General features: G+C 44.9%; 1 protein-coding gene across 1 annotated transcript in view; it reads right to left on the reverse strand.

The window, feature by feature from the left end:
* LOC138982280 (sphingolipid delta(4)-desaturase DES1-like) overlaps positions 1-11522 on the reverse strand; it is a 35511-nt gene extending 23989 nt beyond the window's left edge. Inside the window, exon 1 of the mRNA XM_070355526.1 lies at positions 11123-11522. The gene's annotated coding sequence lies outside the window, so the exon portion shown is untranslated. The remainder of the gene's footprint in view (positions 1-11122) is intronic.
* Positions 11523-15000: the final 3478 nt, after the last annotated feature.

Below are 15000 nucleotides of genomic sequence, written 5' to 3' on the forward strand. Positions count from 1 at the left end.
TGCGTGCGTGTGTGTGAGTGTGTGTGTGAGCGTGCGTGCGTGCGAGCGCGCGTGCGTGGGTGCGTGAAAGCGTGTGTGCCGTGTGCGTGCTAGAGAGACACACAGAGAGAGTCATACATAAAGCAGGTTGTTTTGGCGAGGCTTCGGTCATCATTCGAACCGTGGCTGACCGATCATTCTGGTTGGTAATCTGTCCTGAATGAATCCCTACACACGACTATCATCGAATGGACATGCCATAATTATACACACTCCCTCAAGGATCGTAAGCAATGACAGGTTGATTAAACTGAGTGACGATGACCTCTTTCGTCCTGTACATGTGTTAAAGTCTGACTATGCGCAAGGATGATTAAAAATGCAGGCAAGAATCCTTATTCTGCACCGCCTCTGTCCATGATCATTTAAGCGAACACACACACACACACACAGACAGACACAGAGTTTGACACACATACACGCACTCTCCCTCTCCCTCCGTCTCCCTCCGTCTCCCTCTCTCTCTCTCTCTCTCTCGTGCCTACCCCACCCTTTCGTGTTCTCTCTCCCTTACACATGTATGTTATGAACAGAAACTAACTTTAGAAAAGTACAACGGTAAAATGGGGCTATGTCGTTATATCACTCCATGTGTGAGAGGGATCGGTGTCAAATAAATGGAACGCTGCTATTTATATGGTGTGTTACAGGAATGTTCTACGATAGAAAACTATTCAATTTAACTGGGTTACACACGCGGTCGTAAAACCCATTCGCATGATTTAACCCCAGAGCTTCCAGTATGTTCCCAAAACGGAGGTTTGACTCGCTGTTTACAAAACGAAGTATAAGCTTACTCCTGCTTCATTCAGAAGAGATAGATTTTCAGTTAAAAATGTGGAACGACTACAATAGCAACACACACAAAAACAAACACAAAAACAAAGAACTATGTATGTCAAAAGTGAAAGTGTTGTTGACTCTCTTCTCTCTCTCTCTCTCTCTCTCTCTCTCTCTCTCTCTCTCTCTCTCTCTCTCTCTCTCTCTCTCTCTCTCTCTCTCTCTCTCCAGGGGTCAGTTTTAGGGCCTATTTTGTTTTGTGTATTCATTAATGACCTCCCCCTTCATATATCTAATTCAAAAGTTAAAACGGAATTTTTGCAGATGATTCGACGCTTCACACAAGCTGTAGGACTGTTCAAGAAATTGAAGTTTCCTTACAGTCTAGTCTGAATTAAGTCAACAATTGGTGTAACCAGAATTTTATGATAATGCACCCAGGAAAGACAAAAAGCATGATTATTACAACAAGACAAAAACACCAGTCACGACCTCTTAATTTAAATCTTTCTCTGGAATCACAACCTGTTCAGCAGGTAACGGAACATCGTGTTTTGGGTGTGATAGTCGATCAAGAATTAAAGTTTTGACTAAATGTTTTAACATAGAGGGGGAATCGAGACGAGGGTCGTGGTGTATGTGTGTGTGTCTGTCTGTCTGTCTGTCTGTGTGTGTGTGTAGAGCGATTCAGACTAAACTACTGGACTGATCTTTATGAAATTTGACATGAGAGTTCCTGGGTATAATATCCTTAGACGTTTTTTTCATTTTTTTGATAAATGTCTTTGATGACGTCATATCCGGCTTTTCGTGAAAGTTGAGGCGGCACTGTCACGCTCTCATTTTTCAACCAAATTGGTTGAAATTTTGGTCAAGTAATCTCCGACAAAGCCCGGACTTCGGTATTGCATTTCAGCTTGGTGGCTTAAAAATTAATTAATGACTTTGGTCATTAAAAATCTGAAAATTGTAAAAAAATATTTTTTTTATAAAACGATCCAAATTTACGTTCATCTTATTCTCCATCATTTTCTTATTCCAAAAACATATAAATATGTTATATTTGGATTAAAAACAAGCTCTGAAAATTAAAAATATAAAAATTATGATCAAAATTAAATTTCTGAAATCAATTTAAAAACACTTTCATCTTATTCCTTGTCGGTTCCTGATTCCAAAAACATATAGATATGATATGTTTGGATTGAAAACACGCTCAGAAAGTTAAAACGAAGAGAGGTACAGAAAAGCGTGCTATCCTTCTCAGCGCAACTACTACCCCGCTCTTCTTGTCAATTTCACTGCCTTTGCCATGAGCGGTGGACTGACGATGCTACGAGTATACGGTCTTGCTGCGATGCATTGCGTTCAGTTTCATTCTGTGAGTTCGACAGCTACTTGACTAAATGTTGTATTTTCGCCTTACGCGACTTGTTACATTTAGCCAAGTTTTGACTAAATATTTTAACATACAGGGGGAATCGAGACGAGGGTCGTGGTGTATGTGTGTGGTTTTTTTTCTATCTTTTTTTTTATAAATGTCTTTGATGACGTCATATCCGGCTTTTTGTAAAAGTTGAGGCGGCACTGTCACACCCTGATTTTTCAATAAAATTGATTGAAATTTTGGCCAAGCAATCTTCGACAAAGGCTGGACTTTGGTATTGCATATCAGCTGGGAGGCTTAGCAATTAATTGATAAGTTTGGTCATTGAAAATCTAAAAATTGGAATTAAAATAATCTTTTTACAAAACAATCCAAAAACAATTTATCTTATTCTTCATCATTTTCTGATTCCAAAAACATATAAGTTTGTCATCATTTTCACGAGTTTTCATTCACAAACACCTGGGAAATAAATCTCATGTTCCCCATGCAATAAATCGAGGTGGTGAATGGGTTTGAGCTTTCAGGTGAAACGTGGATTGTCAAAGTAAAAGCCAATCATGATTAAAATTAAATTTCCGACATCGATTTAAAAACAATTTCATCTTGTTCCTTGTCGGTTCCTGATTCCAAAAACATATAGATATGATATGTGTGAATTAAAAACAAGCTCAGAAAGTTAAAAAGAACAGAGACACAGAAAAGCGTGCTATCCTGCTCAGCGCAACCACTACCGCGCTATTTTGGCTAGTCAATGTCACTGCCTTTGCCACGAGCGGAGGACTGACGATGCCACACGTATACTGTCTTGGTGATAAAAATGGAGTGCGTTCAGTTTCATTCTGTGAGTACGACAGCTTGACTAAATGCTGTATTTTCGCCTTACGCGACTTGTATTTTGTATCTCATCTCAAATAACTGTTGATTGATACTTTCTTCCCACGCCCTCTCATCCTAATCTCTCTCCTTATGGTTGCTGTCCCCCCCCCATCTTCTTTTTTTCTTTTTTCTCTGTAGATTCTTCTGTGTTGATTTAGTTCCCCATCTCCCATATCCACAATGTGTTCTTCTGGTTAATTATTGTCATGTCCACCATCATGAAAATGTGTGTAATAAGTATTGTTTTCGTCACGTAAAATAAGCATTTGCTTGAGTTCGGCGTGTCCTAGTTGCATATTTTCATTTATCAATCATGTCATGTATTTTGAATGCAATGTTGTTCAAACCAACGGTTGCACGCCTACATGTACTACATGTGCCTTATGTGTGCGTTGGGCTTCATTATAAACGTGTTCTGTCACGATCGGGTGACAGAGACCAAGAAAGTGTCACTCAGTAGAGTGCCTGTTCTGGGTCAATGTATGATAGAAAGCGCCTGTGCGTGATATTGGGCTACAGCAGAGTTTGCTGACAGTGCTCAATGAACACGGAGGGTTTGCTGCGCACGAGTTTTACAGTGGAGGTTTCTGCTGTCATAGGGCTGACGGTTTTTCGCTGACAGCGCGCACGGGATTTTCAGGGATTGAGTTTCTCGTGTCTTTTTTCTGCTTGGGGAGGCAGAATTGTGTATAGCTGGACTGGTTTTTTGACAAGGTCAGTCACGTGTTATTGGCTAGGTTGTCTGAGAGAGACACAAGGGCGGGGCACTTGACACCCAGCGGCAGAAGGGGAAGGATCTAATACACAGTTTCTAGAGTATGATGGTTTTTCACCGAATATTGTATTCGGCACTCTAGGGGAGCTTCCACCGGTTATTTCCTTCACACTGCCACTATTTTGCTGAGGACAAGTCGTCAACTTTCCTTCGTCGGCGATGGCTTTCGCATAAGGATTCGACAAGGGGTTCTGGAGGTTTTTGGTCACTGTTGACGAACAGAGGCTGTTCCAGGGAGGAAGCGGACTTTGCTTCCATTGAGAGTACAATCATAGGCTTTTGAGCCTCCGTTCGTTTCGTTTCGTTTCGTGTTCCTGTAACATCTGCACGGCTGACTCTGGCGGGAACTGTTGAGGCTACGCTAACCAGGAGACCGGCTAACCAGCGGACCGGCTAACCAGCGAACCGGCTAACCAGGGGACCGGCTAACCAGCGAACCGACTAACCAGCATACCGGCTAAGCAGCAGCATACAGAAAGAAAGCTAAGTGCACCATGTCTTACGCACCCCGTTGACCACCGTTGTCTTTTCGTATCTGTGATTTCATTGGAGTAGTGACAACGTGGGGTGTTGACCCCTGCATGAACTAGAGCTTTTTGAACAGAACATTCTCATTTGACTGTATTTACACGGGATCAGCGTGTTACTATAATTTTCTATATACTACTGGCATTTTGTCAGTGATCACGGGTTTTTTACGTGTTGAGAACGTAAAAGGAACATATTTTGAGTGAAGGCTCGAGGGAGGTGGCGAGTTTATACATAAACAGGCGTCTGAAACTTATACTTTTGTTGACTCTATTTAATTGTATGACTGCGAGAGTGGATCGTGGTGTGGTTAGTTAATTAGTAGTAATTAACCGGTTCATAATCACCTTAAGTGATATATTGAAACGTGACACATGGGGGCCAAGCCGGGATTTACTCAGTTAATTTCCAACTGATAAAGACCCACCAATTAAGGATAACTAAGAGCAGATAATCTCGTCAGTGCTCGACTTATTTTCTGCTTGGTGCTACCCTTTTTTGTATAGTTTTGATCATATACAGTGGTCGCCGCTTAATAAAGCCACATCGGGACCGACGAAAAATGGCTTTAATAAGCGGCGGATTTATTAACCGGCGGTCCAGGAATACGTAATTTTCGAGAAAAAAAATCTTCTCTTTTGTTTACGTCACTCAGTCACTTTCTTTCGTCATTTACACTTGTTTGAATCTAAACAAAACTTCACGAAGGATGTTGAACGTTTGTATTAATTATGTACATACATGTACGTGTACTTTGATCACTTCGGTACATCAATAATGTCACTGTCACCGTCACGAACCATTACTCGGCAGAGAAGAACGATTTTATGAGTGTTTGTTTATTGGTCGTCTTCCACATCAGTTCTCTCACTGAGTCTGCGAATGGTTCAAATTCTTCCATGCGGTAACCACGACTTTCCAGACCAGATCGAAGGCGGGTCATTATTTGCCTCATCTCTGTGTTTGAAGGCGGTGGGGGTTGCATCTCTTCATCCTCCTCGTCATCTTCATCATCACCTGTCAAGTCCGATTGCCCGGCTTCCACATTCGCACGTTCACGCAAATCAGTGACGATGGTGTGAAAATAAATAGGCCTATGACTTGAGCGATTACAAGAACAAGATAATGTGAGTTTTAGTCACAAACTATGTGATTTCTCTGAGAAAACTGGCTTTAATAAGCGGCGGGTTGGTTTTATTAACCGGCTTTTTCTAATACATAAGATATAGTGATAAATCCGGACCGTCTGAAATCGGCTTTTATAAGCGGCTGGCTCTATTAACCACGGTTTTATTAAGCGGCGACCACTGTACCACACCTTAAGCGATTCACATCTTGCAGGAAATGTAAATTGTAATTTGTGAGTTATTGTATGCGCTAACTGTGATTACTTCCCTTTCCTTTGTTTGTGAATCTTTGTTGTTGTACGTTCAGAGTTTTCCGTTGCAGAGAGCTGAGCGGGGTTAGCGGATTTGTTATTCGTTTTACTCAGTTTTCTCTACATTGTTGTTTCGCATTCTGTAACAGGTTACATTTCTACCGTCTTGTTTTACTTGGATTTTTCTCCATATTTTGACTTTGTTGGAATTTTGGGGGGGAAGGGTCCGAGGACTTCTGTCCTAATCAAGGCTGTGGGAAACACTTTGTTTCACCGCAAAAAGCAGCCATAAAGTAGGCTACGCGATTTGTTCTACACCGTTTGGATTTTTCTTCTGCATTTTCTGGTTACTGGATTTTTATATCCACCGCTTTCATCACCGCGTATTCTAGCTATAGCTGCGTTAGACTTACTTTTGTGATAAAGCTTTGCTAAACTAACCATGGCTACAGGGGGATCTCCTACGAAGAGATTAACTTTTGAGACTCCTGGTAGCGAGGAACAGACAGAGCGAGACGCACGCGTTAGAGCGCGTAGTTTGCTTAAGCGCAAGGAGTTAGAACGTAAGGAAGACATAGAGCGACAGACGAGAAAAGAAGAGCTTGACAGACAAGAACGACAGGCCGAACGTGAGAGACAGGAACGACAAGACGAACGTGACAGACAAGAACGGAAAGAGAAAGATGAACGAGACAGACAAGAAAGGGAACGACAGGCCGAACGTGACCGACAGGATAAGAAAGACGAGCTTGAGAGACAGGAACGACAGGCCGAACGACAGGCCGAACTTGACAGACAGGAAAAGAAAGACGAACGTGACAGACTAGACCGGAAGGAACAGGCGGATCGCGATCACCAGCTAGAGCTAGCTAGGCTACAGGCCGAGAAGGGTACGCTTACTCAGGCTAGCGCGCCGACGTTTGTTGCCGACCGTACGAGACTGCCGACGTTCGACGATGACAAGGACGAGCTCGACGACTTTTTACGCCGGTTTGAGCGCATTGCATCTGACCAGAAGTGGGAAGAGGCCACGTGGGCTAGCCGCCTTAGCACCTGCTTAAAAGGACGCGCATTGCAGCTCTACAACGCTTTGGAGGACGACGAGGCGAGAGACTATCAGGCACTAAAGAAGGCGTTACTCCAGCGCTTCAACCTGACTGCGGAAGCCTACAGACGACGTCTGCGTAACAGCAAGAGACTGAGCGGCGAGCTGAGCCATCAGTTTGTGGCACGCCTTAATCTCTACCTGCGGCGCTGGGTGGAGATGGCCGAGAAGAACTGGACCGTCGACGACCTTGCCGACCTCATAGTCATGGAACAACTGATGTCCAGCCTGCGACCTGAGGTGGTGACCTTCGTGCAGGAGCACCAGCCTAAGACTACTCAGGAGGCAGCCGACTGGATCAGAGTACACGAGGACGCCCAGGCGATCTCCGGCAAATCTTCAGGCTCACGGCCGGGAAAATCGGGAAATTCAGGTTCTTCAGGACCCAAGGACGGGAAGGACGATCAGGGACACAAAGGATCAAGTTCCAGAACTGACATCCAGTGTTATTACTGCAACAAGCGGGGCCACGTGAAGAAGGACTGCCACAGGAGACAGGCTGACCAGAAGGGCGTACACTTTGTTGGCAGTGAGGAGCTAAGGGACGTCACGAGCTCATGCACAATTCCACAACTCTGCGTTCCGTGCTCCAGGAAACATTTCCAGCCCCACTGCAACGTCTACGTTAACGGAGTGAAGGGCGAAGGTCTGCGGGACACAGGGGCAGACATGATAGTGGTTCGGGCGAGTCTAGTTCCAGCTATGGCCTACACAGGAGACAGCATCAGGGTGAGAATGGCCGAGGCATCTCACGCTTACGACTTGAACACGGCAGTGATCAAGGTCGTAACACCGTTGTTCACGGGGACCATTGTGGCCGTCGTCATGGACGATCCTCCATGCGACCTGCTCATTGGGAACCGGGTTCAGTTTGTGGACGGCGTCACCAGGGAGGTTCCCGTTTATCGGTCTCCCGACGTCATTTCAGTGCTCACGCGGGCACAGGCGGAGCGAGAGGACAAACCTCTCAAACCCCTACCTGCTGCACGAGCTGCCCTGGGGAACGTGACCCCCGCGCTTCTCGCGAAGGCTCAGGCATCTGATCCGACATTAGCGACTCCTCGGGAGCACGCGAAGTCGGGGAAGGTGAAGCTGAGCGGGAAGCATGGGAGGTCAAAGTTCCTCAGGGACAAGAAGTTGCTCTACCGGGAGTTCAGCAACCAAGAAGGTACATTCAAACAGGTTGTCGTGCCTCGCGAGTTTCGCGAGGGTGTCATGGCGACGGCACACGACTCGATTCTGGGAGGTCATCTTGGTACCAAGAAGACCACGGATCGTGTCTGGCGCCACTTTTACTGGCCAGGCATCTGCACGGATGTCCGACGTTTCTGTGCGTCCTGCGATAAGTGCCAGAAGGTGGTTGCCAAAGGAAGGGTGAGGAAGGACCCCTTAGAGAAGATGCCGCTCATCGACGAACCCTTTCGTCGGGTGGCAGTGGACATCATCGGGCCCATCTTGCCTGCGTCTGAGGACGGAAACAGATACATTTTGACCATGGTGGACTACGCTACTCGATACCCAGAGGCGATCCCTCTGAAATCGATTGAAGCCACGCGAGTAGCTGAGGCTCTGGTTACTATGTGGTCCCGGCTGGGAATTCCATCAGAGGTACTCACCGACAGAGGCACGCAGTTCACGGGAGGAGTGATGGCGGAGGCAGCACGACTGCTATCACTGGAGCAGCACTTCACCACTCCTTACCATGCTCAGTGCAACGGACTGGTGGAGAGGTTCAATGGCACCTTGAAGACCATGCTGAGGAAACTAGCTCAGGAGAAACCACGCACGTGGGACAGGTACATCCCAGCATTGCTTTTCGCATACCGCGAGGTTCCTCAGGAGAGCTTGGGCTTTTCCCCATTTGAGTTGTTGTACGGCAGACAGGTACGCGGTCCCATGGCTATCCTGCGTCAGGCTTGGACGGACGAAGAAGCTGACGAGGAGGTGCAGACGACAGCGACCTACATCGTAGAACTCAGGAACAGGATTGAAGAGACCTGCAAACTGGCTCAAGAGAACCTGGGAAGAGCAGCACAGCGTTACGCGCGAGGATTCGACCGCAAGGCACGGCCGCGCAGCTTCAAGATTGGAGAACGGGTGTTGCTACTTTTACCTGTCAAACACAACAAGCTACAACTGCAGTGGCAAGGACCTTTTGAGGTGACAGCGAAAGTGGGCCAGAACGACTACAGGATCATGATGCACGGGAAAGCACGCCTGTACCACGCCAACCTGCTGCGCGCCTACATAGAGAGGACAGCCTACGGGGAGAAGAACAAAGACCAGAAGAACAAAGACAAGAAGACAGAGAAGGTTGCAGTCATCAGGGGTGAAACGAGGGGTTGCTCGTTCTTGAGGACGACCTTTCTGTCTGGAGACGGACCATCAACCTCTGCAATATCTTCAGGTTGCAAGGTTGGCAAACGCCAGACTTATGCGCTGGGCGTTGATTCTCCAACCGTACCAATTCACGGTACGCGTTATTCCGGGCGCCAACAATGTTGGAGCTGACTTTCTCTCTCGGGCTGTAGAGGAGAACATGACTGTGAGCGAAACCGAGGTTTCGTCTTGAAGAGGGGAGGTGTGTCACGATCGGGTGACAGAGACCAAGAAAGTGTCACTCAGTAGAGTGCCTGTTCTGGGTCAATGTATGATAGAAAGCGCCTGTGCGTGATATTGGGCTACAGCAGAGTTTGCTGACAGTGCTCAATGAACACGGAGGGTTTGCTGCGCACGAGTTTTACAGTGGAGGTTTCTGCTGTCATAGGGCTGACGGTTTTTCGCTGACAGCGCGCACGGGATTTTCAGGGATTGAGTTTCTCGTGTCTTTTTTCTGCTTGGGGAGGCAGAATTGTGTATAGCTGGACTGGTTTTGTGACAAGGTCAGTCACGTGTTATTGGCTAGGTTGTCTGAGAGAGACACAAGCACGGGGCACTTGACACCCAGCGGCAGAAGGGGAAGGATCTAATACACAGTTTCTAGAGTATGATGGTTTTTCACCGAATATTGTATTCGGCACTCTAGGGGAGCTTCCACCGGTTATTTCCTTCACACTGCCACTATTTTGCTGAGGACAAGTCGTCAACTTTCCTTCGTCGGCGATGGCTTTCGCATAAGGATTCGACAAGGGGTTCTGGAGGTTTTTGGTCACTGTTGACGAACAGAGGCTGTTCCAGGGAGGAAGCGGACTTTGCTTCCATTGAGAGTACAATCATAGGCTTTTGAGCCTCCGTTCGTTTCGTTTCGTTTCGTTACGTTCCTGTAACATCTACACGGCTGACTTTGGCGGGACCTGTTGAAGCTACGCTAACCAGGAGACCGGCTAACCAGCGGACCGGCTAACCAGCGAACCGGCTAACCAGGGGACCGGCTAACCAGCGAACCGACTAACCAGCATACCGGCTAAGCAGCAGCATACAGAAAGAAAGCTAAGTGCACCATGTCTTACGCACCCCGTTGACCACCGTTGTCTTTTCGTATCTGTGATTTCATTGGAGTAGTGACAACGTGGGGTGGTGACCCCTGCATGAACTAGAGCTTTTTGAACAGAACATTCTCATTTGACTGTATTTACACGGGATCAGCGTGTTACTATAATTTTCTATATACTACTGGCATTTTGTCAGTGATCACGGGTTTTTTACGTGTTGAGAACGTAAAAGGAACATATTTTGAGTGAAGGCTCGAGGGAGGTGGCGAGTTTATACATAAACAGGCGTCTGAAACTTATACTTTTGTTGACTCTATTTAATTGTATGACTGCGAGAGTGGATCGTGGTGTGGTTAGTTAATTAGTAGTAATTAACCGGTTCATAATCACCTTAAGTGATATATTGAAACGTGACATGTTCCTAGTATTAAAGCGTCCGGGATGGCAGTAGAAAGAAAATACGTCAGTTTACGGAACGCTAAACTTCAACTTACAAAAAAAACCACCAGAAGGCAAATCATCACGAAAAATGCACCCTTTTCCCACTCACCTGCTCATCAACAGGTAACATCTTCAGTTCAGTGTTCCCAAATCAAAGACGCTGTTTCAAGGTTCCAAACTCTTGCGAAAGTGTTCAGACGGAGGTGCCGTTGCGGTGAGTTATTGGTGAAAAGCAATCATTTTGATGAAGAAACACAAAACTTGCCGGTTACACGTTTTGGAAACAAGAAACACCACTTTTTACGCGTTTTCAAAAAACAATGTCTTCGGTTTTGCAAATGCTACCTGTGTCCACCCTTGAAGATAAACACAGACTTACCTGTTGGGTGAAAGTGATCTGAGATTTCGCAGAACTCCTTTTGACTGTCTTGATAGTATTCAAGTCTGTCCAGCCAACCTGTAGATATATTCAACAGCTATAGAAATCGACACAAACACTTCAGGTGTTACACTGACGCACCTCAAGCTTCACACATTCTATTCCACACAGTAATCGAGTGAGTGCGTTATGTATTTTCTGTTTCAAATCAAAACAGGCATAGTCCGTTTTATACAAACTAAACGCAAGACAGCAACACGCGTTGTTTTACTGACACTGAATAATAATTGAGCAAAAACGTGGGTCCGCGATTTGGTTTTGTTCTTTGTGTGTGTGTGTGTTGTGGTTTTTTTCTTTCACCAAGATACTGAAAACAAGAGAACCGTCACACACACACACACACACACACACACACACACGCTGGTGACACACACGGCACGCCTCAAAACGCGTTGAGTCTGGTTTAGAATCACGTACGCACGCTGTGCTGTGACGGACGCTATCTGCTATACATATATATCCCTCTGCTATATAATTACAGAGATCTACCTATCGCTCAGTGTCCCGTGCCGGTGATGAAGAAACAAAAGAGACTTTCGTGTCAGGGGTTTTTTTCTGTCTTTTTTAAAATTAAAACTGCTACTGCTATTGTGTTTGGTAATCTCCTTATTCAGCCCCGCGTGAGGTTCTTCGTCACATTGAATAAATCTTTAAAAAAATGTTCACTCTTCTGTCTGCGCGTGACGGACGTCACTATCACTAATTCTAAAAAGAGTGTTAATGAATGTCCACAGAGACATACATAAACAGTTGTACTTGTATATTATCTATATATGTGTCTCTGATGTCCCCAAGAGGTGTATGTACCTGTAAAAAAAAGACTCATCAGTTAGTTACCAAATACCTTAGTGGTTCGAGCGTGTGCGGTAGCCGCTTGCACTAGCAACGAGAAACTCCGAATCCTGGTCAATACCTGACGAACTGAGTGACACGGTGCGTTGGGTCAAAGACAGTACTCTAAAGTCTCTGGGTGTTGGCTAGTAGCTGCGTGGGCTGGGAGGGTGGATTGATCGGGGTGGGGTGGGCGGGGGTGGGGTAGATGTTTCTCCACCCAGACCGCCGGATGGGGTGAACGGGTGACTGAGAGTGGACAGTTTTGACACAGTGGGTCGGTGTGCAAACCTTGACCAGACTTTGTTTATAGAAGGGAGGGTTAGTTCAAGTTTCTGGAGAGTGAGAGTGGGTGGGCACGTATGTATACAGTGCGGGCATTCTGCTCTGGAGGTTCTTCTGAAGTTTAAGAAAGTGTGAGAAAGACACAGAGAGAGAGAGAGAGAGAGAGAGAGAGAGAGAGAGAGAGAGAGAGAGAGAGAGAGAGAGAGAGAGAGAGAGAGAGAGAAAAGATAAGATAAGAAAACTTTAATGTCCATTTTCATTTTATATAAACATGGAAATTAGTTTTTTGGCACCACATCGCATTTCTAATAACACAAACACACGATCATAAGAGAGAGAAAGAGAGTGTGTGTGTGTGTGTGTGTGTGTGTGTGTGTGTGTGTGTGTGTGTGTGTGTGTGTGTGTGTGTGTGTGAGAGTGTGTGTATGTGTGTGTGAGTGTGTGTGTGTGTGTGTGTGTGTGTGTGTGTGTGTGTGTGTGTGTGTATGCGTGCGTGTCTGTGTATGTGGTGATTTGTGTGGATTTTCACGGCCTTTAAAACACTTAATGTTTAAGTTGGGAACGCTTGTAGGCTTTCATCCCTTTTTGTTTTGAACAGAGCATTATTGGTGTTGTTGATGATGGTATAGGTGGATGATGCCGTTGTTGATATTGCTGTTCAGTGCGTCTCTTGGTGATTTTGATGACTAAGAAGACACTATTGTTATTGCTTAACCGCTGGAGCTGTATAGCTGTTATAAAACACGGAATAATTATGTCACAAATTCTAGGTAAACGTTCTACCTTCATTGAAAAAGTTCATACACAAATGCAAGTCGATAACGGTTCCGATATCAACACTCGAACAAGCCAGGACATAAAACAATAACGTGACAAACGATTGATTCTTTTTGTAAGAACAGCTGTTGCCCGTTTGCCTGGAACATCTATCCTTTTTGATATGTGAGCAGAACAAAATGTGTTCCCCAAAAGTAAACTTAATGTGATGCCAACCTGTCACATGTTTTAATGTGCTCGCGTTTCATGAAGTCCTACTATGGCCCGTCCTGCTGGGTGGACCAAACAGTTTTCCTTTTCCCGGGCCTCTGAATTTTTTGCGAGTGTGCTGGTCAAAATCATGCTTTTTCTGTGTTATACGAGCACAATGTTTATCATCCATCCACAGAGTTGTCCTCCTCGATCAGTATTTAAGTGTACAGTGGAACCCCCCATTTAAGACCTCCACAAATCTGAGAAAATCAGGTCTTAAAAAGAAGGGAGTCTGAAAATGAAGGTACATTTACAGAGGTTATGAACACAAAATCTGAAAAAGCAAAGTTTGAAAAGAGTGGAGGTCTTAAATTGGGGTGTTTTAAACGGCCGGGGGGTTCTACTGTACCCTCTGTTTTAGGGCACCCGAGGCAGGCGATGAAACAAAACTGACCTGCACATTGATGGAAACTTCCTGTAGAGTCATGCGAACAGGGTTAGTTTTATTCTATTCATCTGGACATCACGACGAGCTGAGTGACTTTGGAGATTAAAGGCACATTCCTTCTCGTGGAAACAGTTCTGCTCCCTTTTCTCCTTTAAGACATAAGACATAAGACATAAGATTTTATTTCAACCACGTGCCTTACCCAGGAATATATCTTGGTTTGAGTTCATTCAATACATAGTACATTCAAACACAACAACCAAACAGAGTGCTAACAGAACTGCATACATACACTCACTTACACCCACACAAACACACACACACGTACACACACACACATACATACACACACACAAACACACACACACACACACACACACACACACACACACACACACACACACACATACACACACACACACACACACACACTCTCTCTCTCTACATTATACCGCGTTCACATCTTGTCCATTTCGTAAAGTTTTGACTAAATGTTTTAACATAGACGGGGAATCGAGACGAGAGTCGTGGTGCATGTGTGTGTCTCTGTGTCTGTGTGTATGTGTAGAGCGATTCAGAGAAAACTACTCGATCGATTTTCCTGAGACTTGGCGTGACAGTTTCTGGGTATGATATATCCCCAGACGTGGTTTTTTTTCTCCATTTTTTCGATAAATGTCTTTGATGACGTCATATTCGGCTTTTAATGATAGTTGAGGCGGAACTGTCACGCCCTCATTTTTCAACTATGAATTATATTCGCAGATTGACCTTGTGGCTTTTTAAGAAAACGCTTTTTAACAAACTTCCCACTCTGCACATAAAGCATGCGCACCAAGATTGTTGGTATTTGGTATGTGTCCGACTGAGTGAAGTCTTGTCTGATCTAAAAACCTGTTTTGCAAGAAGAGTAGTTCACGATTTTAGGCAATCCGATACATTCATTATGTTTCATAATGATCTTACTGTCTATACGTATTTTACCATGTGAGTAGAAAAAAACCCATAAGTTTAGCAACTTCAATTCGCAGTGACGTCATCCTCAGAAATCCTAAATTATGCGTTTGTGAAAACTGTGCATTGATGACAAATATATATATAACACATCAGAAAGCACTCATTTGACCTGCATTGGGCCCGGAGATAGAATCACATTTTTTTCGTTTTAATAGGACATTAGAGCTTGGTAAATGGCAGTTAAACATGTACAAATTAAATTGTGTATTTTTTATTTTTTTATTTTCAAAACAGCAGAAGGCATGGATGATTTTGATCTAATTTGCCC

This window comes from Littorina saxatilis, linkage group LG12 (genome assembly GCF_037325665.1).
Source record: "Littorina saxatilis isolate snail1 linkage group LG12, US_GU_Lsax_2.0, whole genome shotgun sequence".
Taxonomy (NCBI): Eukaryota; Metazoa; Mollusca; class Gastropoda; order Littorinimorpha; family Littorinidae; genus Littorina; species Littorina saxatilis.